Below are 25,043 nucleotides of genomic sequence, written 5' to 3'. Positions count from 1 at the left end.
GTTAATTTGTGAAGCAGACTAATAAAACATAAGTCTCACTCTTGAAATGTCAGGGTGTTTCAGATAAATAACGACTATCACTTTCCATACATCACTAGCAATATGCACTGTTTGAATTAGAATTTACTCAATCAAAATCTGAAGATCACTGATTTAAATCAACTACTACCAAGACTTTTGAAAAGGAAAATATGGAACTGCACAATGGTATGTGATTGTCATGTTTCTTCATATTATACCAATATAACATGCCTGTGCATTTTTCCTCCTGTATGTGCACATGTTGTTGCTTAAAGCCACATTCAATGACATTCTGAAGCACACACACACAGAGAGAGAGCGAGAGAGCGAGAGAGAGAACCCTCAGAAGTGGGAACCCGACTACAGAAATGAAAAGGATTTGAATTTTTGAGCTATACAGGATATGGGGGGCCCAGACTTACCTGCGCCTCCTGTTGCTGCCGGCGGGCGGAGGAGCGGGAACGGTGTCGGCCACTTGCTCGCTGGCTCGCCCAGCATGCTCCGGGCGAGCCAGCGACCAATCGGTTCAAACTCCGGGCCAGCCAATCGCGGCGGCCCGGAGTCGGGCCGGTGGTGGGCGGGGCCAGCCACGTGGCCTCGGCGGCGGTTCCCTCCAAGGTCCAGCGGCCGGGTATTTAGCTGGCTGCCGGACCCGCCCCCGCCCACTCCGGCCAGCCAAGCGTAAGAGGACATCTCGCAGGAAGGGGAGGCGCCGCCATCAGCGGGAGGAAACAGACAGCGACTGGACATCAGGTGAGTCCTCCTCCTCGGATGAAGGGGCGGCGGGGGAGGACTATTGGGAGGTGGCTGCCAGGGCCCCAAGCCTCCCAGGCTGGGCCCAGCGGAGGAGGGACAGGTGTCAGTCAGGGGAGGGTGACCCTAAGGAGGTTTGGGGCCCCACAGAAGCCCCCCCACGGGTCGCCTCATTCACAGATGATGAGGACCCCCCGGGGATTCATTTGTCACGCAAGGTCAGGGAACGCATTCTGGACGGCTACTACGTAGACGTCCTTTCCCTACTCCGCCCAGAGGCGGAGGACGGGAGATGCGCACCTCCGGCCAAATGGGACAAGCGGGGGGGGCAAGAAGGAGGTTGCCGAGCGGACATTCGCCAACTGGCTCGAGGGATTTACGGTCTATATGGGGGTCGTCCAGGCCGCGTACCCCGAGCGGGGCTGGCACCTGACCAATCACCTGGCGAATGTCCTGCGGGCACGGGCCTTGGCGGGGGAACCCGCAGCCATGGATTATGACGAGGCCTTCCGAAAGAGGGCCTCCCACAATCCCAGGGCCCGCTGGGATCTCATTAGCCAGAAGCTCTGGCTATGGCTGGTAGGCCCGCACATGAAGGGAAAGGGTGACCCCGTTCGGGGGGGGCGGTGGCAGCCTCGCAGGGACAAATCTCGGGGCGTGTGCTGGGAGTACAACCAGGGGAAATGCCAGCGCACGAAGTGCTGCTTCGAACGCAATTGTGACTCCTGTGGCGGGCCTCACCCGCGCCCGTCCTGCCCACGGGGGGGGGGAACCCCCCACACCCCTTTCGTGGGGGCCGGTCCTCCAATAATTCCCACAAGGACGGGGGATCGGCCGCATCCACTGCACAGCCCTCCAGCAGCAATTAGCCCCCCCCCTCGTGGGGCTGGGGCTTGCCCATACCCCTGTTCAGCTTCGCGCCCTGCTCCCCCTGCTGGCGCGCTACCCCAACAGGGAGGCAGCGAAGTATTTGCGGGAGGGATTCGCGACGGGCTTCCACATCCCTTACACGGGGCCGCGGGTGGCTTCCTCATCGGGGAATCTCAAGTCTGCCAGGGAGCTTGCAGATTTGTACAGGATTTGAGAGAGGGCTGCATTCCCCTTCATCTGAACTGTATATTTTGTGTCTGGTTGCAAATTTTAAAAAGCACTGAATGTTATTTTAATCCTTGGGAATGTCCTCCTATGTAGATGCTTTCCATGCAGCTCATTTGGTGTTTTAGTACTAAATCAGAAGGCTAGGATGCCCCCAAAAGAAAGGTACCATGTTGTGAATCAGCCACTATGTTTGATTCAGCATAGTGCATCCTAAGTGATTATACTCTAAACAAAGAGGGGAAAGGAAAGTGTGTTGCAACAAACCACTCCTGTGTCCTCCTGTTACAGAGAGAGGTGGAACTGTGGCTAAGTGGTAGACTATCTGCTTTGCATGCAGAAAATTCTGTGTTAGGTAGTAAACCTCTGCTCAAGATTCTGGAAAGATGCTGCCAGTCCAAGTAGAAATACTGACCTTGATAATGTCTTGTCTCAGTTTAAGACAGCTTCATGTATTCTTTCTCAAAAACCTGCTTTTTCAAAAACGTAAAGAAAACATACCATTTTTTATCAAGCACTAGTAAATTAAAAGAGAAGAAAGTGTAATTCTTGGAAGCTTCTATCACATGGGGCTGCATCAGTTAGTCAAGCCAGAAACCACCTCTGTTTATGGCTGCTGGAAGGGAGATGTGATCTACACATACCACCACAGAAAGAATAAAATTATTACTCCTATCCTTTTGCTATTGTGTTATTTCACCAAACTATCATCTGTTTCACTGAGAAGCATGAAAAGAACTGGGTGTTGGAGCTATGGGCCACTTGCATTAGAACAATCCCCATCATATCAAATTGGATCCCCACAGCAGCTTAATTCTTAGCAGTTTTTCTCCTCTTCACCCCTTCTCTATTCTTTCTTTTGTCAGCATTCTCATTTCTTCTTCCCCCTTTCAAGGCCCCTCTTTCTTCTGAATCTTTCTGTCCTTCATCTCTACTACATGTCACTTATCATCACAGGAACAGACAGAGCCTCAGCAGTGCTAGAAGTGGAGCAGAGGCTCTGGCTGGTTCTGGTGGTGATGATGATAGAGGTAGGCTGGGCCCATCACCTCCTCCCATTCCATGGGTGTCTGAGGGCAAAAGGAGCTCCAGCATCACTGGCAACACCTCTGGAACTTGCATTGGACCCAGGCAGCAGTAGCGCACAACTGGGGGTTGACATGGGATGTGGCTTAGGCCTTTGAACCCCTCCCCCACAGCAGCACCCTCTTCTGTTGTGGTGCCCCAAGTGGCCACGTGGGCAGTGAACTAGCCCTGGCAGTCAGCGTCACAGTGTGCTACAGACCAGAGTTGTTATTATTATTTATTCATTTATAATCCACCTTTCTCACTGAAATCCAAGGTGGATTACATAGTGCTAGTGAGATACAATATAATCAACAGCTAGGGCATTCACTGAGCAAGTACCATAATGAACCGTTAGGATATTCAGTTAATAAATACAATAGGGTATGGTAGCTGGAAATTTGAAAACAAGCATAATGTAGAGCATATAGATGAAAACCTGAAACAATGCATAACTAATTCACATGGCATGTTAAGCAATGGGGAAACTCCCTAGCGGTGCTTATCTGTATTAGCAGACTGTACCCAGCAGCATAGCATATAGTCCCTGTCCCTATCAAAGCATCTCTCTAGCTGTTTCTTATGCTAGAGCCCTATAATCTGAGTAGAAAGCTCACCTGAATAATTAAATTTTGCATAGTTTGTGGAAAGCCAGGAAAGTGGGAGCTTTCTCCCACACCTCCTTAGGCAGGCCATTCCAAAGGGTGGGAGCCACTCCAGAGAAAGCACTGTGCAGGCAACTGCTGGTTTTGCCCAGCTGTGGAGTGATATCTGCAGAAGGCTCTGTTCAGCGGAGCGAAGCTGCTGTGGCAGAACATAGGAGGAAAGGCAGTTGTACAGATATGAGGGGCCATGGCTATGAAGGGCTTTGAATGTGACATTCATGACCTTGAATTAAGCCTGGTAACTGATGGGAAGCCAATGGAGTAACTGAAAAATGGGAGTGATGTGCATGCTTTCCCTCCCCCCAATTTTTTTAATTGGTTGTTTGATATGTATAACAGAATGATATAGCCACTTGTCACTGTCCCGGTGACTTACAGATTTGGTTTGTATTAAATCGCCTTTACATTTATACAATATGTTAAACAATAAAGATCTTTACAATATTTGTTGTCTACATTTTCTTCAGTTGTTTAGTTGAACATATTTTGGTTATGCTACTATTAATGATATACTTTTGATTACCATTAAACAGCAGACATTATCAATAATTGAGGTTTAAGAGTCTTGATTAACCAGTAGTTAGGAAAATGTCAGTTTTGCATTTAAAAATTAAAGCTACAAGTAATATTAACTATTTGAAAGTACCAACCTTTTTTCTAGTATCCCCTATTAACCCCTTTATCTATATTATTATTAATAGCAAGAATTATTTATGAGGCTGTATAATTACCCCTTGCCCCTCTCCCTCTTCCCTCCATTTTCCCTCCCTTCACTCTTCCCTGCCCTTCTAGATTGCAAGGTACATTTGTGATGAGAAACAGCTCACTAGAACTGGTGTGTTCAAATAACACACCAATTGTTGGTAACTACCAACACTTTGGAGCTGTAAAAAAAATGTGGAACTACATTGTGAGGCCTGTACTCTCCCTTCTCACAACCCCCCTTGATGTGATTTATATAACGCAATTAACTATGACATTACCCTTCGTCTGAGAAGGAAAAAAAGGAAAAGATAAAGTCAGTTGAAGTGTACTGGAATCTTGCTTCCTTTCTGGGGAGAGGGGGATTGTAACATTTTTCTTTTTTGATTGGGTCTATCAAATTCCATCAGTGTCTCTAAGTTCAGGTTGTGCAAAAGTGCAATGCCTGAGTCAGCTTCTGAGACTGCATAGTGTTTTCCCTGGTGAATCACTAGAAACTTGATATGGTTTATCCATTTATATTGAATATTTGCTCTCCTCAAAATCTCTGTTGTTGGTTTGAGATTTTTTCTTTTACTTAGTACCTCATTTGGAAGGTCTGTGTAGATGTAGACTGGTGCGCCTTTAAACGGGATTGATCTCTTGTTTCTAGCTTCATCTATTATTCTCTTTCGTATTCTGTAGTCCGGAATTTCTACTAAGTTGTCTCTTGAAGTGTCCTTTTTTTGTTGATTTTCTGATCTGATGTGATACACTTTCATTATAATCGGGGTGACTCCAGCCTCTAAATTAAAGTACTTCGCCAACCAAGTTGCTATTAATATAGAAAGGTCTTTATTTTCTGTTTGTGATTCGTCTATCCCCCTAAGCTTAAGATTTCTCTAACAAGCACTGATTTGCAAGCTGAGAATTATTTCTTGCTGGCTGTCAGTTATTTTCTGGAGACCCCTTACCTCATTTTGGGTTCTGATGCCGAGGTCTAAAGCATTTTCAACTTTGTGATTCATCTTGTTTAGATGAATCTGATAGTTGATCTGATTCTGATTGCTGATAGTTGGTCAGCTATGGGTTGAATTAGATGAGCCATTTGTTTCAGAATATTTTGTTCCATTTTTGCTAGTTGTGATTCAAGTGAAGAGTCAGTAGGATTTGTTGTTGCTGTAGCTTTGGCGATCCGCCCGTCTGTCATTTTGGAATGCTCTTTTCTATTGCTCTCTTGTGATGCGGCTTGATTTGGTGTTAAAAAAAATCTTTCACGTTTTTTGCCACTTTTGAAGTAGTTCTCTTCTTATCCAGATCTTGTTTGCCCATGATATTAAGGCAGATGTGGACATTATAGGCTTTATTCAGGGAGTTTTGGGCTTGGGGGAGCTGGAGCTCTCTCAATGCACATCTGTTCCCAAAGGTTCCAATGCCACGCCCCCCATATGCATGCTTCATCTAGTTCCTGAGAGTAAGCAAGCTACAGGGTTCTGCACCAGCGAGAGTCTCCAAGTCAACTTTATGTGGAGCCCTATGTAGAGTACATTACAGTAGTCTAGTCTAGTCTCGATGTTACTATGGCATGAACCCAAATAGCCAAGTCAGTTGTGTCAAGATAAGGGGCCATCTTCCAGGCTAGTGTGAGTTATGAGAAGGCCTTTTTAGCAGCTGCATTTACTTGTTTCTCTAGCAGCAGCACTGAGTCTAGTATAACCTCTAGGCTCTTAAATGAGTCAGCCAGGGTCAGCTGAACCCCTTTTAGCAGACTTGGCTCTGTCACTTTTTGTTCTTTATGTTCATATATTATTTTTAATGATTGTTCCCTGTCTTAAGAATTCTGTTCTGTAAGATAAATTTGCCAAATAAATAAATATTCTGCACCATTACTTCTGTATGTGCTAGCCATAGCAAGGAGCGTGAAGAAAGTCCCATTCTTCAGCTGAACTTCTTATAGAGCATCCCTATAGCTCTGGAGGTCTCACTAGGCTTGGCCTAAATACTCTCATGTCTAGTTTTGAATACACAAGGGGTCAATGGTCCTTTTTAAAAAGGATGCAGAACCCAGCAGACTGTTTTAAATCCCAAGTTTCTTTCTGAACTAGTGGAGAATTGCAGCATCCACATAGCCCTCCTTTTAGCAGTTAACAGTGCAGTCATATGCAGAGATACACACTTCTAAATCCATTGAAGTCAGTAGGCTTAGAGAGGTGTACTTTAGGCTTGCCCTATAAATCTTGTGTTAGACTTAGGATTTACCTGAAGAACTTCCCTCAAGGCATCCTGACGACTGTAATCCTGTAAATAAGTTTGAGATCTCTAAGGCAATTCTGTGTACATCCAGAAGACTAAAGTTCTGATGGTTCCTTAGGGGAGAAATGTGTAACACACAAAATAAAACCTTGACACTTTTTAAAAAAGAAAAAAGATCTCTTACAGAGTATAGAGAGGGATAAAGTGCTTAACTATTTTCACCCACATTCAGACTCCTTCCTCTCAGAGAAAAAATGACTTTATAGGACAAGCAGAAGGCAAGGAACGGGTTAAACATCCCCCTCCCCAACACACATGCATTCTTTTCCAGCCTTTGGGAGAGAGTCGTTTTTTGGATTTGGCGATGTCAACATCTGCAGGACAGATGTTTGAGTTGGCTGTTGTTTGGGCTTAACAATAGGAAGCTTTTTGATTTATTTTTCTGAGTATCCGTTATTGATGGATGTTTAGAAATTAATTCAGTGGCTTTTCTAGCTTTCCCATTTGTAAAAACATAAATTAAATACCAATGTATTAACAGTGCATCTTCCATTTTTCTTCTCCTTCCATTTTGTTCACCTCCTAGCTGCTCAGACTTAAAAAGAAGCAGCAGCAGCAGCAGGTTGGTTCTGAGGTCACCTGTAGGTTGCAAGTTCTCCTCAATTCTTGTGGGTAGGTACCTGACTTGGATTGTGACTGTGACACACGTGGAGAAAGGCTTAAGCCTTCCCACCCACACCATGGCTGTTTTCACACGCCTGTTAATGGCTCTGGAAAATCACGCAAAACTCGCAGCATGACAACATCTCCATAGCGCAATTTCCCATTTAATGGTGCGATGATGTCAGAAATCTTGCCATTAAATGGGAAATCGCACTATGAAGACGCCGTCATGCTGTGAGTTTTGCACAATTTTTTGGAGTTTTGCACAATTTTTCGGAGGTTTTATCTGTGTGAAAATGGCACGCTTTTCCTGACACGGAATGGTCCTGGGGGAGCACCATTTGATCTGTGAGGTTGCTGTTGGGGACCTCCGAAAGTATACACATGGGTTTTCCCAACTGATCAAATATCAAATCCTGGGAGCATTACCAATGAGGAATTTGGCACAGGAGGATGAAGCCCCTTCCCCAGGATTTCCACAACTACGATCCAAATTAGTACCACACCTCCAGAAGCGGAGAAGAGTGTGAAAGAAAAAGAATTAGAGCGTGTGAAAAGCCATCTCAGAGGCTGAAGCTTCTGCCAAAAGAAATTAGCAAGGCATGACACCAGCCAGGTCTTCTTGATGCATTGTGGGCTGCATTGCTATTCAGAGAGTTTGCCCTGTTAACAAAGAAGATCAGGCACATCTTAAAGACTAACGTTTATTCCAGCATGACTCAGAGCTCGTTTCTTCAGGATTATCCCACCAAGTCTCCCGCTGTTCCAACTTCTCCTCTTTCTCCTTTCCCGCTCCCCTTCTGTGGTTTTTCTTATACAAATCTCCAAAATTATTTTCTTCTCATAACATCTGAAGAAGTGAGCTCTGACTCACAAAAGTTCATGCTGGAATAAATGTTGATAGTTTTTAAGGTGCTACTGGATTTCTACAATATTTTGCATTGCTGTGCCCACATATGGCAATGGATTAAATCCTGATTTACACATGATTCTGGCAATGCAAATGTAACTTTCAGCTCAGGTTGTCAACCTCCAGGTAAGGCCTGGAGCTCTCCCAGAATTACAATCATCCACAGACTACAGAAATAGTTCCCTTGGGGGGAAAGGCAGCTTTGGAGGGTGGATTCTATCACAGTATGTCCCTGCTGAGCTCAATCCGCAAATTCTGTCCTCCCCAGGCTGTACCCCTCTCCCCCCCCAGTTTTCCATGCTGGATTTGGCAACCCTACAATGAGAAGCAGAGTTTGTGCTGCAACCTATGCAAAGGAGTAATGTGTGCTTTGCACAATATCCATGAGGGCTCCAAGGTCTGTGGGGCACAAAATAAACACATGGAGCTGCTTTGCATGGATTGCAGGCAGCACAATTTTAAAATGAGAAGCAGAACCCTTGGAAAGTGACACAGGCCAGCTTTTTGCCTTGCCAGTACTGTGTTTGTATCAGGCCTCAGCTGGGAAATGCTGTATCTGACTTGACCCCATGCTGGGTCCGTTTCCCCAGTGGAGCAGTTGCTGTTGCTAGCGCAGCTGTAACTACAACCAAACTCGGTGTATGCTTATTTATAACATGGGCTGCTTGAGAGGAGAGATTTCTTAAGGATGTGATGACATCTCATTACAACAAATGCTATGCCAACTAAATCCCCCCTCAGCTTCAGGGGTGTAAAGCACTTAAGACTTTGTTGGCCTATGTTAAAACTGTACATATCACATTAGTGTGCAGCCCATTTATGCAGAAGGGGAACGAGAATGTGCCTGCTGACCACACCCACCCTGAGCCTGCTGGAAATGTGGGGAGGGCAGAATAAAAATCGAAAATAAATAAATAAAAATAAATAAATAAAGAATGTTCTGTATCACTTGTGCAAGAGCTTACACACATACAAAGTGTGCACAAGAAGTCTACCTTCCTGTTCAGAATCATGCTTTTTGTAGTAGTTTATACATCCAAACGCTTGCAAACACATTATGCTGAATGTACAGAAAAGAAGGGACTAGTTGGCATGATCTCACTCCCTTCATCATGTATTAACTGTATATAACAATGTAACATGCTGTGATGCTACAGAGTATTCTTTAAAGAGGTCCTCCTGAGTCAAACTACCTAGCCCATAATTGATTAGTAGCAGTTTCCCAGTATTTCATGCCAGAGTCTTTCCAGCATTGCTATTGGGAAACTTTCAACTGGAGATGCTAAAAATGGAACCTGGGAACTTATAAATACGAGGTGTGTGTTATTCCATTGCTAAACGAGGGGCAATCAGGATCAGAGAACCTAGACCCTAATAAAATGAAGCAGTATTTCCAGGGCTTTTTTTCTGGGAAAAGAGGTGGTGGAACTCAGTGGGTTGCCAGCACAGGGGGCAACTCTTGGCGGGAGCTGGTGCCGCTGGTACCACATGTGCGTGTGCAAAGGGCACGCATGCTCCCAGGGCCAATGACAACACTTTGGGTCAGCTGGAACAAGGGGGCAGTTTTTAAAAGTTTATATCGCCCTCGGCGAAAATGGTCACATGGCTGATGGCCCCGCCCCCTGATCTCCAGACAGAAGGGAGTTTAGATTGCCTTCTGCACCACTGGAGCAATCTAAACTCCCCTCTGTCTGGAGATCAGGGGGCGGGGCCACCAGCCATGTGACCATTTTCAAGAGGTTCCAGAACTCTGTTGCACTGCATTCCAGCTGAAAAAAAAGCCCTGAATATTTCTCAAGGAGCAAAGGATTTGTGCAGAATGAGCACTTTGGGGAAAGTGTTCCTATGAAGGTGTTCTTAAGAGTGAAACAATAAAAAAATGTCAGTTTAGAGAGCAGCAATGTTCTGAAATGAGATACAGCACCTAATATGAACTCCCTTACAAAGCTAGGATGAAGTGGCTAAATGTGCACAGAGGCCATGATCCGCTCCCCAAACATTCTTAGTTACAGGGAATGTACCCATAATCTATTGCACATTTGTTATTATAGAGGTGCTATGGGATACATCCTCCAAACCAAGCAGTGGAGGGTATAATTAGCTCTAGTTCCCCATTTTTGGAAATCCACACCCATCCTGAATTTGTTAGACTAGCTCAAGAACACCAAAAAGAAATGATAAGGGCAATGATACTGGCACTATGCCTTTAAGACAAAATTAACCCATGCTTTACAGAGAGTGGCATTGCACATATGCTTCCTCTCCCTTGCTTCTTGGATGAGATGAGGAGAGGGAGTTAGTATGCCCCCACCAGGGAAATTCATAGATATGAGGGCTGTTAGTCCATCCTCCAGTATGCAAAAGATATTAGTATCTTCTTCACCCCTTTATTCTTTTCTATACACTTCAACCTCATCTATTCTCCAAGGAACTCAGGACACACAAGTGTTTCCAGTTTTGCTGCTTCTAGATAATACACAACAATGTTTAGAACAATGCCTTAATTGGTTCTTTGTTTTATTGTTTAGACAATAGCTTGAATTCAGACAAGTGTTTCTGTAGGCCTGAGGATTTCTGCCTGCAAAGTACAACTTTGTCCCCAGCTTGTTTCTGAACAGGATTTTAGGATGCTACAAGAGGGGGGAGGTGCTTCCCAAAATCCTGTTCAGAAACAAGCTGGGGGGCCATTTTGGGTTGCTGTGGAAGGGGGGAGGCAGGAAAGTTGCCCTCTGGAAATCCTTGCACCTGCAGAAATGCTTGTCTGAATCCAAGGCGGTATTAGGCTTAAGGGAGCTTCTTTTGTGAGCAGAACCTCTGCTCAAAGCAGAATGGTCTTACTATGAGGAACAAGTGTTCACTCTAAGGCACAGAGCAGGGATCTTATACCCTCAGCATTTAGTGTGAAATGCCTTTTACTGGTCAAAGACATAAAATATTAAAACTTTCTTACTGTTTCTGCCAGGCACCTGAAACCACTGTTTTGAGTTGGTATCTCTCAGTATGTTCCAGAGAGTAGTTGTGTTAGCAAAAATAAACAGGAGTCTTGTGGCAGCTTAACAAGTTGTGCACCCTGTGGGATCTGAATAGCATAGCAACCCAAAGAAGCTGTTTCTTGCACGTTTTGAGTGCGCACCACAATTGTCTGTTGCATCTAGCAGTCATTTGAATGAGCCATAATCAAATCCAGTAGTGCAAGAACATGTTTCTGCAACTAACTGGGCATTTTGCAAGGTTAAAACTTAGGCTGGAGTCAGAAACTCTTGGCAACACCTGACTTGAAAATATATTTTTGCCATATACAGCACAGTCTTTTCTGTGCTTAAGACAGGTGTGGCAATAAGCCACATGCAAGAACTATTAGGCTATGTATTAGACATACAGTGAGGAACAACCTGCCATTTCACTCTTTTCAAGCCAGTGGTGAGGCTAACAGGAGGGCAATGCAGGAAAGATCAGCTGTCAACTGAACACCAGAAAGCGGAATGCTAAAAGAATCCTTTTTTGATGGCAGAAATGCATTTCAAGTGTGATAGCTGTTTATAACTAACTTTAAGCTACCAAACGCAGCCCAAGTTTGGCATTTGAAAAAAAAATAGCAATCTGAGTCTGATAGTGTCAGGGGAGAGACAACTTTGCTGGAGCAGGTCCTAGAAGAAACAGCTAGGCTAATTAAAAGGAAAGCCTGGAATACTCACCAGAGTGGAAACTACAGAAGAAGAAACGCCCAGTAGTAAATATACTATCAGGGCTGGCTCATCCCTAAAACAAGATGAGGGGATTACCTTAGGCAACAAATTTGGGGGTGGGGGCAGTAGCCTCCCTCCTACCATCTCCATTCCCACCCAGGAAACTAGAAGCGATCATGCGTCTCACATTTTTACTCTCCCAAGCCTCTGTAAAACCAGCACAGCAAGCCAAATATACATTTGGGCTTCTCAAACTCTGATGAGGTACATTTCTCTCAGAAGAGTTCAGCCATCATTTTGGTTTACCCTGGCAATGGTTGCTGTCTCTGAAAATAGAAGTTTTGTTTAGTGATTCTGGCTAATAACCTTGGATGAACCTATTTTCCAAAAATGTGTACAATCCCCTTTTAATGCCAACTAAACTAGTGGTTATCACCATATCCTGTGGCAGCGAACTCCACAAGTTAATTACTCATTGTATGCAGCTGGTCCTAAATCTATTGTCCAACAACAGCATTGGGTCCATCAACTGCAAGTTCTAGTATTATGGAACAAGGATACAAATGTCTCTGTATCCACTTTCTCCAGGCCATGGTCTGTCTAGTTTCTTTTTCTTTGTTACTCTAGAGGCTTTGGCCATTTTCCTGCTTCTGATATATTTAAAGAAATTCTTATTGTTTGTCTTAATTTTTTTGGCAATATGCTCCTCATATTCTCTTTTTGTCTGTTACTGTCAACTCTCATTTGTTTTGCATAAGACTAATGAATATAGTTTTATATGAAATGTTTGGTCACATAATTTGTGGGAATTTCCCTAGGAGTGTGTTCCAGTTTTATGCAAAAGCCATATTAGAGATTCTTTGGATGCTTTCTGGTATTAATTTCAAATATCTCTTAAAATGGCACCCGTTCCTCATTACCAGAAAGCATTATTTTCTCATTTGGAATAATGAAATTACAACAAAGGCATAAAAGGGGATATTTATGATTAAACAAATGTAGTCTTGACTATTACCTATGACAAGACACTGATGTTCCAGGTTAACTATGCATTTAATTCATTACATTTTGTGCCCTGAGATTGTTTTTTCAATAAACCTGTGCAGTGCAAGAACAATGAAGGACAATGCCCTGATGCAGCTATGGCTTCATTTGCAAATGTGGCCCATTTTGCAGCTAGTTGACACAGAAAACTGCCAGTGTCAGTTACATTGACAACCTTTCCAATTCAATGACATCATAGCAAGAATACAGGATACACAGAGCTCATCATTTCATTTATGTTGCTTGTCATTGACAACCTACAGCAATTACAAATGATTTTTTTTAATTGCACAAAAGTAACAAAACATTGTAGCTGCAGCAGCAGAGCAAGCTTTAAGATAGTGATGCATCACCACTGGGAATTATTTAGATTGTCTTCTTCTGTCTAGCACCCTAAAACGCGCACATGGGAAAAAATGATGCAAAACCCAGAGGTGCCAACTGAGCCATTCAAAAACAAGGAAATCAAGGAACTGTGACATGTGCCTTTTAAGGAGCAACTGTCTTCCATCTGTGCTTGGAGACTGAGCACTATAAGTCCCTAGAACCATTAAAAATTAATTTGCACAATTATTATTTTTATTTATTCAAATATTTGTACCTCACTTTTCCTCTTGGCTCAAGACTGAAATCCCATGACCCAAATGTAATTTAATTCATTTTCTAATCCTTGTGTAATCTGCCTTGAATCTCAGTGAGAAAGGCAGACTATAAACAAATAAGTATAGCAAGATTTGAGTCCACTAGCACTCTAGAAATCATGTTGGTCTTTCAGGTGCTACTGTACTAGAATTTTGCTCTTTTATTGCAGACTAACGTGGCTACTTACCTGAAATCATTTTAATTTAATTAAAAACTGTTAAAAAACCTTAGGCTCATACTGACACCAGAGTTAGGACATGAGAGGATGAGCAACAGTATGAGGGAGTTTGAAGTTGGCCTACAAACAGCCTAACTCTGAAACAATAATACATATAATGTTATTTCTGTTTGAAACAACCCTTGTAATCATTTAGATATCTTTTCACATCCATCATCACACAGTTCATAGTCCATAGTGTGGACTCTACCAAGTTCACGTAATCAAGTGTCAATTTCCATTGGAAGACTTCTATTTGTGCAAGTTTTTATTGTAAAATATACAATGTCGTTTCTTGTCCAGATTTGCTCCTGTATCTCTTCTGATAATCTATACTTGTAGACAAGAAATACAAACGTGTTCTTTTCCTCACTGCTTTTGGGGGCAAGCTGTCAGGGCTTGCCGCGGCTGCCGCTGGGCGTGGCGCTGGGCGGTCAGCTCCTGACGTCACAGGGGGGCCAGGGACTCTGCAGGACCCTGCTCTGTGGAAGGAGGGGCGGTATACCTCACCCTGACTCCCTCTCAATCCACTCGCTGGCCTGCTCAACCTGGCCTGCTTACCCCCAACATCTTCCACCATCTCTTCCTCCCAGGGCTCTCCTTCAAGCCTCCACTCTCCTTTTTGCCTTTTCCTTGGCTTCTCTCCACTCCAACTCCGCTCCATCACTCCCACTCAAACCCACCACCCCAGAGCTCTTCCCAGCCACCCTTTATAGGGTTTCCTCTCTCCGCCGCGCCCTCCTTCCAGACTTGTTCCTTCTCCTGACCGGGCCCAGCTGTGCGTTCCTCCAGGTGTTTCCCTCCAACCACTAATCCCTCCTGGGCTCCTTTGCCTTGCTGGTAGGGTGGGGTTGAGTGTGAGCCATCCCCAGCTGAGGGCTCCTTGGCCTTGCTCACGAGGAGCTGCCCCAGCCAGCCTCTGTGCTATTGGGCTTGCCTGGCCTTGCTCATGAGGTGCTGCCTTAGCCAGCTTCTGCGCTGCCTGCTCAGCAATGCTGGGCGGAGCTACCCATCTCCTCCCCCAGAATGCCTGTGGCAAACCCCCCTTGAGAGGCTTGGCTTCTAGCAACTCCTGAGCCAGGCTGCTGCCTTCTAGCCATGGTGTGGCTCTGGGCTGTAGAGGCTGCTTCCTCTCCCTGCCAGGTAAGGGCTCTGCTTGGGCTGCTGCTGCTGCTCCCACATTCCCCCTGCTGTGGCCCTTTCCCTCTGGCCTGCTTAGCCCCCTTTCTTCCCCCTGGAATGTGGGACTGGCTGGTCTCTCCTTGCCCCCTCCACCCCTCTGAGGTTCTGGCCTTTTACCCCTTCCCCCTGGAGTAGGTAGGTTCTGGCCCTGGTTGCCGGCTTGGGGGGTGGGGTTGCTGCCACCCTTTTGTCCCCTGCTGTTCCCTCTTGTCAAGTCTGGGGGCTGGGGCTCAGACCCCGGACACACACCCCCTCTTAGCCTGGACATTGGCTCGGAGGGGCCCGTCTCGAAGAGGCGGGACATAAAATCCGCATCCAGGTGGTTGGCCCCCCGGCGGTACACTACGGAGAATTGGAACGGCAGAAGGGAAAGGTACCACCGCAGGATGCGGGGGTTGTGCTCCTTCGTCCTGTGCATCCACTGGAGTGGCGCGTGATCCGTCATTAGCATGAACGGGTTGTTGGCTAGGTAATACCGTAGTGCTCCTATGGCCCATTTGATGGTGAGGGCTTCCCGTTCTACGGTGGCATACTTCTGCTCCGCGGGCTGGAGCTTGCGGCTTATGAACAAGATGGGTACCTTTATTCCCTCTTGCTCCTGCATTAGGACTGCCCCAAGGCCTGAGGCTGACGCATCGGTTGCCAATATGAAAGGCCGCTCAAAGTCCGGGTTCCACAGCTTTGTTGTGTCGGACGGGGCGGTGCGCAGGTCAGTGAAGGCAGCCACCTGTTCCGGGGTCCAGCTGAGACGATTGGGGCTGCCCTTCTTCAGACAGTCAGTCAGGGGGGCTGAGCGGGCCGCAAAATGTGGGATGAAGCGCCCATAATACCCCATGAGCCCCAGAAACCGCCTGAGCTGCCGCTTGGTCTGGGGTTGGGGCACGTCTGCGATGGAGGCCACCTTTTCAGGTGGTGGCCGGACCTGCCCTCCCCCTATCACAAAGCCCAGGTACCTGAGCTCCTGGAACCCCAAGTGGCTTTTCTTGGGATTGGCCTTCAGACCCGCTTTCTGTAGTGCCTTGAGGACCCTTTCCAGGTGCTGTAGGTGGGTGGGCCAGTCAGGGCTGAAGATGACGATGTCATCTATATAGGCTATCGCGAAGTCCCGACAGTCCCCCAGGACTTGGTCCACCAACCGCTGGAAGGTAGCTGCCGCCCCATGGAGGCCGAAGGGCATGCGGCGGAACTGGAAGAGGCCCCGGGGGGTGGCAAAGGCGGTTTTCTCCCTATCCTCAGGGCACACTAGTACCTGCCAATACCCCTTCGTCAGGTCGAGGGCAGACAGGTACCGGGCTGGCCCCAGCTGCCCAACCAGGACATCCGCCCTGGGCATGGGGTAGGCATCGAACTTGGCCACTTTGTTCAGTTCCCCGTAGTTGATGCAGAAGCGGGTCGTCCCATCCGGCTTCGGCACCAACACTATAGGGCTGCGCCACTCACTCTGGGAGGGTTCAATGACCCCCATGCGCAGCATCTCTTCCGTCTCCTGGTTCACTGCCTCCCACTGCTTCTGGGGAATGGGGCGCCAGGTTGACCGGGCAGACTGCCCCGGCTGGGTTGGGATGGCATGGTGCACTAATTTTGTAACCCCGGGGCGTCTTGAAAAGACCCCGGGCACTCGCTTCCATAGGTCCCGCAGCTGGGCCTTTTGGGCAGGGTCGAGCTGAGGGTCCACCTGTGGTTCCTCGAACTCTGGGGCCTCAGCAGTCCATGGCAGTTCGCTGTCAGGAAGCTCCAGGGGGTCCTCAACCAGCCGGCACTCCTGGCTGTCCCGCTCATACCACCTCTTCAGCAGGTTCACGTGGAGCGTTCTCCTCTGGCGTCGACGAGGCCCACACTGGACCTCATAGGTGGTGGCCCCTAATACTTTTGTCACCACATAGGGTCCTCGCCACGGGTCCCCCTCCTCCCTGGGGAAAACTGTGCGGTGGATGAGGACCTTCTCCCCTAGCTGGAAGGTTCTCTGTCGCGTACCCCGGTCGTACGCAGCCTTCTGTTGTGTCTCGGCGTGGGCAAGCTGTCAGCCTGCTTCCACTTGAAACTGCTGCACCCGCTCGCGGAGTTGGCTCACATACTCCTGGACTGGGGGAGCTGGGGGGCTGGTTTGGGGACCCCATTGCTCCACCAGGCGGGAGAGCATTCCCCGTGGCTTCCGCCCGTACAGCAGTTCAAATGGGCTAAAGCCAGTGGAGGCCTGGGGGGTCTCTCGGAAGGCAAACATCAGGGGATCGATATACAGGTCCCACTGGTGAGGTTTGTCATGCGTCATCTTTTTCAGGGCCTCCTTAACAGTCTGATTCAGGCGCTCTGCCAATCCATCTGTTTGGGGGTGGTAGGCAGAGGTGAACACCTGCCGGATCCCCAAGTTCTGACAGAGCTGACGCATGGCCTTTGCTCGGAAGGGCCCTCCCCGGTCTGTCAAGATTTCGCTGGGCAGCCCCACCATCACGAACAGCTTTGACAGCGCCCGGACCACCCCCAGGGTCTGCATAGTTTTCAAAGGAATGACCTCTGGGAAACGTGTGGCGTAGTCCACGATCACCAGGGCAAAACGGTAGCCCCGGGGTGTTCGCGGCAGTGGGCCGATGAAGTCCATCGCTATCCGCTGGAAGGGCACCCCTATCACTGGCAGCGGGGAAAGAGGGGCCTTTGGCGGGCGTCTCACTGCCACCCTCTGGCAGGTGGGGCATGAGTGGCAGTGTGCCTTCACGTCTGCATTCACCGAGGGCCAGAAGAAACACTCGAGGATCTTCCTCAGGGTCTTGTGGTGCCCCAGGTGCCCGGCCCAAGCGTGCTCATGGGCCGTGCGGAGGACTTCCGCCTGATAGGCTGCTGGCACCAGTAGTTGGCGGACCTCTCCCTGGCCATTTGGGGCATGGGCCAGACGGACCCAAACACCCCCTTGCTTCTCGATGCGAGGAAGCCGTTGAGACCTCCACTCATCTCGCACTAGCTCCTCCTCACGAGCTGCTGTCTCTCGCAAGCCTTGCAAGGACTCATCTGCCCCTTGGGCATCGCGGAATGGGCGGTCTGCCGGGGGTCCAGCTGGGTCTTCAGCCCATGGTTCTGCCTCTGGTCTGACAGAGGGACCCTCGTCTGGGTCGGCAGCCTCCTCTACTTGCAAAACTGGGGCGACTTGGGGGCTTGCCAACCCCACCGCTGCCTCCCTGAGTAGCCTGTAGAACGCCGGGGCCTCTCTTCCCAGCAGCATTGGGTGGGGTAAGTGGGCTACCTTGACGACCTCTATGCGGCGGATCGCCCCCAGGTATTCCACCATGACCCAGACCGCAGGATACGGCAGGGTGCGGCCCATCACATCTGTCACTGGGATCCAGCGGTGCACTGGGGTGGCAGCTGGGACGAGTTGGGTGTGGATCGCCGAGACTGCACTCCCTGAGTCCAACAGGGCCTGTAGGCTCAGCTGGCCTACCCTCACGGTGATGCACAGACTCTGTACCCTCTTGCCAGCTGGTGGGTTAATCTCCCAAGCCAACGCACATACCACTGGCGAGGAGGCTGTGGGGGCGCAGGCTTGCATCCACTGCTCCACGGCCTGCGTTAGCTCCACCTGAGCTGTCTGGAAGGCCGCCTCCAGCTTCCTCCCCATCCCATCCAAGTGTTCCTCCAGCCACAGTCTGAGGTCTGCTGGGGCTGCGGCGTGGGGATACATCCCCTTGACTGGCGCCTGCATCGGAACGACTTTCCCCGTACAGGCCACCAACTTGTCAGGGCTTGCCGCAGCTGCCGCTGGGCATGGCGCTGGGCGGTCAGCTCCTGACGTCACAGGGGGGCCAGGGATTCTGCAGGACCCTGCTCTGTGGAAGGAGGGGCAGTATACCTCACCCTGACTCCCTCTCAATCCACTCGCTGGCCTGCTCAACCTGGCCTGCTTACCCCCAACATCTTCCACCATCTCTTCCTCCCAGGGCTCTCCTTCAAGCCTCCACTCTTCTTTTTGCCTTTTCCTTGGCTTCTCTCCACTCCAACTCCGCTCCATCACTCCCACTCAAACCCACCACCCCAGAGCTCTTCCCAGCCACCCTTTATAGGGTTTCCTCTCTCCACCCCGCCCTCCTTCCAGGCTTGTTCCTTCTCCTGACCGGGCCCAGCTGTGCGTTCCTCCAGGTGTTTCCCTCCAACCACTAATCCCTCCTGGGCTCCTTTGCCTTGCTGGTAGGGTGGGGTTGAGTGCGAGCCATCCCCAGCTGAGGGCTCCTTGGCCTTGCTCATGAGGAGCTGCCCAGCCAGCCTCTGTGCTATTGAGCTTGCCTGGCCTTGCTCACGAGGAGCTGTCCCAGCCAGCCTCCGTGCTATTGGGCTTGCCTGGCCTTGCTCATGAGGTGCTGCCTTAGCCAGCTTCTGCGCTGCCTGCTCAGCAATGCTGGGCAGGGCTACCCATCTCCTCCCCCAGAATGCCTGTGGCAAACCCCCCTTGAGAGGCTTGGCTTCTAGCAACTCCTGAGCCAGGCTGCTGCCTTCTAGCCATGGTGTGGCTCTGGGCTGTAGAGGCTGCTTTCTCTCCCTGCCAGGTAAGGGCTCTGCTTGGGCTGCTGCTGCTGCTCCCACATTCCCCCTGCTGTGGCCCTTTCCCTCTGGCCTGCTTAGCCCCCTCTCTTCCCCCTGGAAGGTGGGACTGGCTGGTCTCTCCTTGCCCCCTCCACCCCTCTGAGGTTCTGGCCTTTTACCCCTTCCCCCTGGAGTAGGTAGGTTCTGGCCCTGGTTGCCAGCTTGGGGGGTGGGGTTGCTGCCACCCTTTTGTCCCCTGCTGTTCCCTCTTGTCAAGTCTGGGGGCTGGGGCTCAGACCCCGGACACAAGCATCATATGCATATATTTTTCTATATATAATGTTTAGTCAATATTGTCTAAATATATTTGTTACAGCAGATATTTTGATGGGGAAGATAAAATGAAAAGATTTGTTTGAATCCAGAAAAATAAAGATTGCAGAGTTTTGCAGACTCCTCCTTTCCAATGCAGCCTCATGAAAAGTAGCTTCTGGTGGGACTATATGGCTTTGGAGACTACAGTTGGAAAAGGTATTGGCTAGTAATTGCTCCCACTTTTGTGAAAAGGAAAAAAGAGTTTGTGCAAGGAAGTACAATTTCCCCTGCTTCCCCCTTTCTCCTGGAGTCCTGTGCCTCACCATTCCTGGGGATCCCCTAAATTCTAGGAGAGACTCACGAGGACATGACACCAAACTGGGAGGAGTGGCAAACACCCTTGAAGACACAGAATTCAATGAGATCTGAACACACGGGAAAAGTGGCCAGATTTGATATGGTGCAATTTAACAAGGCTAAGTGCCAGGTTTTGCACCTGGGTAACAAAATGCAATGCATGCATAGTGGGGGGATGCACTTCTGAGCAGCAGTGTGTGTGAACTTGGGATACAGGTGGATGGGAAGCTAAATATGAGCAGTCAGTGTTATACAGCAGCAAAAAAGGCAAATACAATCTCAGGGTGTATCAACAAAGGCATATCATCCAAATGTAACGGTGTCATTGTCCCACTATATACTGTGTTGTTCAAGTCCCACCTGGACTATTGTGTGCAGTTCTGGAGGCCTCACATCAAAAAGGATGTGAACAAATTGGAACAGGTACAGAGGAGAACAACCAGGATGATCAGGGGCCTGGAGACCAAACCCTACAAGGAAAGACTGAGGGATCTGGGAATGTTCAGTTTGGAGGAGATTGAGGGGAGACATGACTGCTCTCTTTAAGTATTTAAAAGGATGTCACTCAGAGAAGAGAAGGGAGCTGTTCCTGTTGGCAACAGATGATAGGACTTGCAATAATGGGATTGAACTACAGGAAGGAAGGTGCTGACTTGGAATTAGGAAAAACCTCTTCACATTAAGAGTAATTCAGCAGTGGAATTGATGCCTAGGGAAGAGTTGGGTTCCTGCTCATTGGCAGTCTTCAAGGAGCGGCTGGACGAATACTTGTCAGGGATGCTTTAGGATGTTCCTGCATTGGGGTGGGGGGGTTGGACTAGATGGTCTGTAAGACCCAACACTTTGATTCCATGAGGTAAGAAACCCCCTGTGGACTAGCTTCAGAGCATGCACAGTGAGCTCTGAATCAGGGACAAGTATATAACAACAACAACAACGTTCTATTTATATACTGCCCTTCAGGACAACTTAATGCACACTCAGAACGGTTTACAAAATATGTTATTATCCACACAACAATCACCCTATGAGGTAGGTCAGGCTGAGAGGGCTCTAAGAAGCTGTGACTGACCCAAGGTCACTCAGCTGGCTTCAAGTGAGGGAGTGAGGAATCAAGCCCAGTTCTCCAAATTAGAGTTCTGCCACTCTTAACTACTACATCAAACTGGCTCTCAGTTCAAAGTAACCTTTGCAAATTTGCTAGCTATTTGCTAGCCTGCTGTACTAGTCTTTGTATGGTTTAACCAAAATAAAGGGCCAGTGCTTTGATAGTGTGCTGTTGCCTACAGTTAGGAACTGTCAAAGCTAAAATCTTAAAACCAAAGCAAAAGAGCACGCAGGCTCAAGGAAGTCACAGCAACATGCAATTTATGCAATACAATTAAATAGCTAGATCATACAGTCCCAAGTTTGCAGAACCGTAGTGCCCAAACAATGAAATGGTATACTACAATTTCTGCTATTGTAGGGAAAATGCTCTATTAGCTATATACATGCAAAATCAAAGGTATAATGTCCACGTTTAACAATTCTGGCAGCCGAAAAACTGTCCACGGGGACTGTATGATATAGCTATTTAATTGTATTGCATAAATTGCATGTTGCTGTGACTTCCTTGAGCCTGCGTGCTCTTTTGCTTTGGTTTGGAGTATATTGGGAAGTCGTTCCCTTCTGTTGGTTGAAAGCTAAAATCTTGCCTTCTTGGGCAAAGTTTGCATGATAAAAACTGCATTGTTGCAAACTAAGTATTCAGACCAAGAACAAATTTCCATCTACCTCTGGGTAACGTGGGTCTACCTCATAGAAGCCTTGCCTTGCAAATCTCTGTCATCTGATTAACACTCATACTTTGGTTTCTAATCTCCCTGTACTGTGGTCCCACTCCTTATATGTACAGACTTGCATTGCAGGAATGTGCAGCCAGTTGCGCCTATGTATAGCAAGCCACAGCTCTTTGCACATTTACTACCTTTGTATATATCTTAATGGGTTAGTGATGGCACTGTCAGAAAATGTCAAGCATGCCGTCGTTTTGCCCTGTTCAAAGAAGGTGAAGACATGCAAATGGTGTGTGTGGGGGGCATGTTTTGTAGAAGGAAAAACATCTTGAGCATAATGGCCCCAAGTTTAAAACAATTGCCAATTCCAAAAGGTTAAGTGAAGTACAGCTGCCTTTCTTTTTCTAAAATACCCCAAATAAATTGCTGATATATTTTGCCCAGGTTCTGTACCATAAAGTGAAAAGCATCCTCTTAAACACAAATAAAGCTATTTCAACCTTCTGCCCTCAGATATGCTCAGACCACGTGCTACATTTTTGCTTGCTTTAGCCCTGCAGGGGCAAGTGCAATTGGTGAAACCAATCCTTAAGACAGGCATGCATATTATGGTATTTTGAAAAATGAAAATTCTACAATCAGGACAAGTGTTTTTCTTGCCAAGAAAAGCTTTGCTATGTATCATACCAGTTAAATGTTTCCTTATTTTGAAAAAGTGCTCTGTTTATCAGGGAAATAAGAGACAGAGGCATTAGCTTCAAGGAGCAGCAGGGTCCCTGGGCTGCCAGGTAGCATCATGATACTGTTCAGGCTGTCAAGTTCAGCCAATCCAATTTAGCAAGTTCTTAGGGGGCACCATAGGGCTGGTTTTATTTGTTTTTGTAAAAATAAGAGGGATATCAAGAATCTATGAAATTCTAAACTCAAAGGAAGAGCACATCCCCCTAAAATATCAAGCCAAATGGAATAAGGATTGCAATATCACTCTGTCTGAGGTCCAATGGGATACAATATGGTAAGGAAAAGCTTTACAGTCTAAAACAATTAATATTAAAATTTTATCTTTTAAATTAATGGCAAGATGGTACATGACACCCCTCCAACCACACCGCATCAATTCTGATTTACACCCACTTTGCTGGAGACAGTGTAGTTTCCTTGGAGGCTATTTTCATTTATTGTGGAAGTGTCCCAAAGTTCAGTCTTTCTGGGATTCAATTATAGTAAAAATTCAAAAGATAACTGGATATGCAATCCCTAAACATCCTGAAATAATCCTTTCATGTCTCTAGGAAGTTCCCATGATCCCAGCCATTAGGAAAAACGTGATCTTTATAATGCTTGCTGCCACAAAAATGATGCTGGAATAATTATACAACACATATATGAATATTCAGTTTATAAATTATTCAGAAGTGCAAAGTGACTCTTGCTCTAATAAATACTGAATAAATATTTTAAAATCATTACAGAAGCCAACCCACATTCCATAGATGAAAGACAATAAATAATTCCAATAAATATAACAATATTACTAATTTACAAGAATGTCAGTCGTATCCAAGCAAAAGAGCAATATCCCAATGTTAGAAGAATCAAATCCAATAAATGTATTCTCCTCTTCTCTTGTAGGTGACAATACCGGAAAGAGATACTCCAGTGAAGACTTCAGTTCAACAGGTAAGTATTCCACAAATGACTTTTACAAAAGACTAAAATTTTAAACTCTTTATTTCAGGTGGAGCCGTGAAGATGGGAGACGGACCTGAAGGATCCCCCCCTGCACAACAAGTGGCCAGCTAATTAATCAAACTTGTTTCATGTCAGTCACTTCATCAGGGGCCAGATGATCAGTCCACCAAGCCAGCAGGAATTCTAAGAATAAAACATTTTTGAAAACAGTATTTGTTCATTCATGCAAAAAGCCATAACACTCACCAAAATGACAAATACATGAATCTTAAATGCATGCTCTCAGCATACCGCAATGAATTGGCTGTACGCAAACACACCCCCACTGAAGACAATTTAAACAATGCACAGCAACTAGCAATGAGAAATTAAAGATACAGAGTCCAAAATAAATTATGATAACAAAACAGGATTACAAAAAACATGTCATGTTCAATTCATTATTCAAGCCATTAGAATGTAAACTCCCCAAATTATAGCTCCAATAAACCTCCTTCTGTAACTATTCTTGTTGTATTTTAGCAGGTAGACCCTTAGCAGCCACGTGTAATACTGTAAACTGAAGCTTTGTTTCTCTCTGGTGTTGATGCAGGAAGCATTTGACTAAAGGGGCTTCCATAACTCAATTCTTAATTCTGGACATGTGTTCCAATATACGTGTTCAGACCGGGCGAGTGGTGTCGTCTACATATAATTTATTACAACTGCATATGATCAAATATACAACTCCTGCAGTTTGACATGTAGAGAAGTGTTGTAATCTAATTTCTGATGGTCTGTTAGGTAATACCAATATCTTGCCCATCTAAGCCAGTGAGCAGATCCTACAATGACCACAGGCAAAATGTCCAACAGGTCTGTAGGTAATCTCCTGTTGGATTCTCTGATCTGAATATATAAGAATATCATAAATACTTCTAGTCTGCCTCAGACCAACTTTCAGCGGTCTCTCACATCCCGGAATAGCTGACACTAAGTGCCAATGTCTATGGACTATATGTTTGATGTCCTGTGCCAGGGGTATACATTCAAGAGCCCATTTAACACGATTTGGTTTCGTTTTCTTGGCAATGTCGGACGCTCCTCTCCGCAGGTCCGGGAGGAAGCGCCCGAGCAGCCTGACCGGGCGGCTGACCTGCGAAGGTTAGCCCCCAAGACTCCCAGTGAGGGTGTCAGGGTCCGGAGCGCGACGGGAAGAACCCCCCCGAAGTCGATGCGGGGGGTAAATTGCCCGTTTGCTCCTATGGAGGCCGGCAGACTTGCGCAGCACATCGCGTGCCGCCGGGCCATGGAGAACAGCAAAAAGCAGATTTAAGGTGAAAACCTGTAAGTAGCGAATCCCTTCTGTTACTACAAGCGTATGCGAAGGATTGGTGGGATTTGAAACTAAGAAGGCTCGGATTTCTTCCCCCTCACTGAGTTTCGAAACTTGGCTGGTGGATTCCCCCCCCCCTAAGATGGCGATGAAAAAGCAGAGCCCCGCTATGGGCAAATCCATCTCGGCTGCTTTGCAGGGGA

This window comes from Eublepharis macularius, chromosome 5, assembly GCF_028583425.1.
Source record: "Eublepharis macularius isolate TG4126 chromosome 5, MPM_Emac_v1.0, whole genome shotgun sequence".
Classification (NCBI taxonomy): domain Eukaryota; kingdom Metazoa; phylum Chordata; class Lepidosauria; order Squamata; family Eublepharidae; genus Eublepharis; species Eublepharis macularius.
This window is presented reverse-complemented; position numbering follows the sequence as displayed.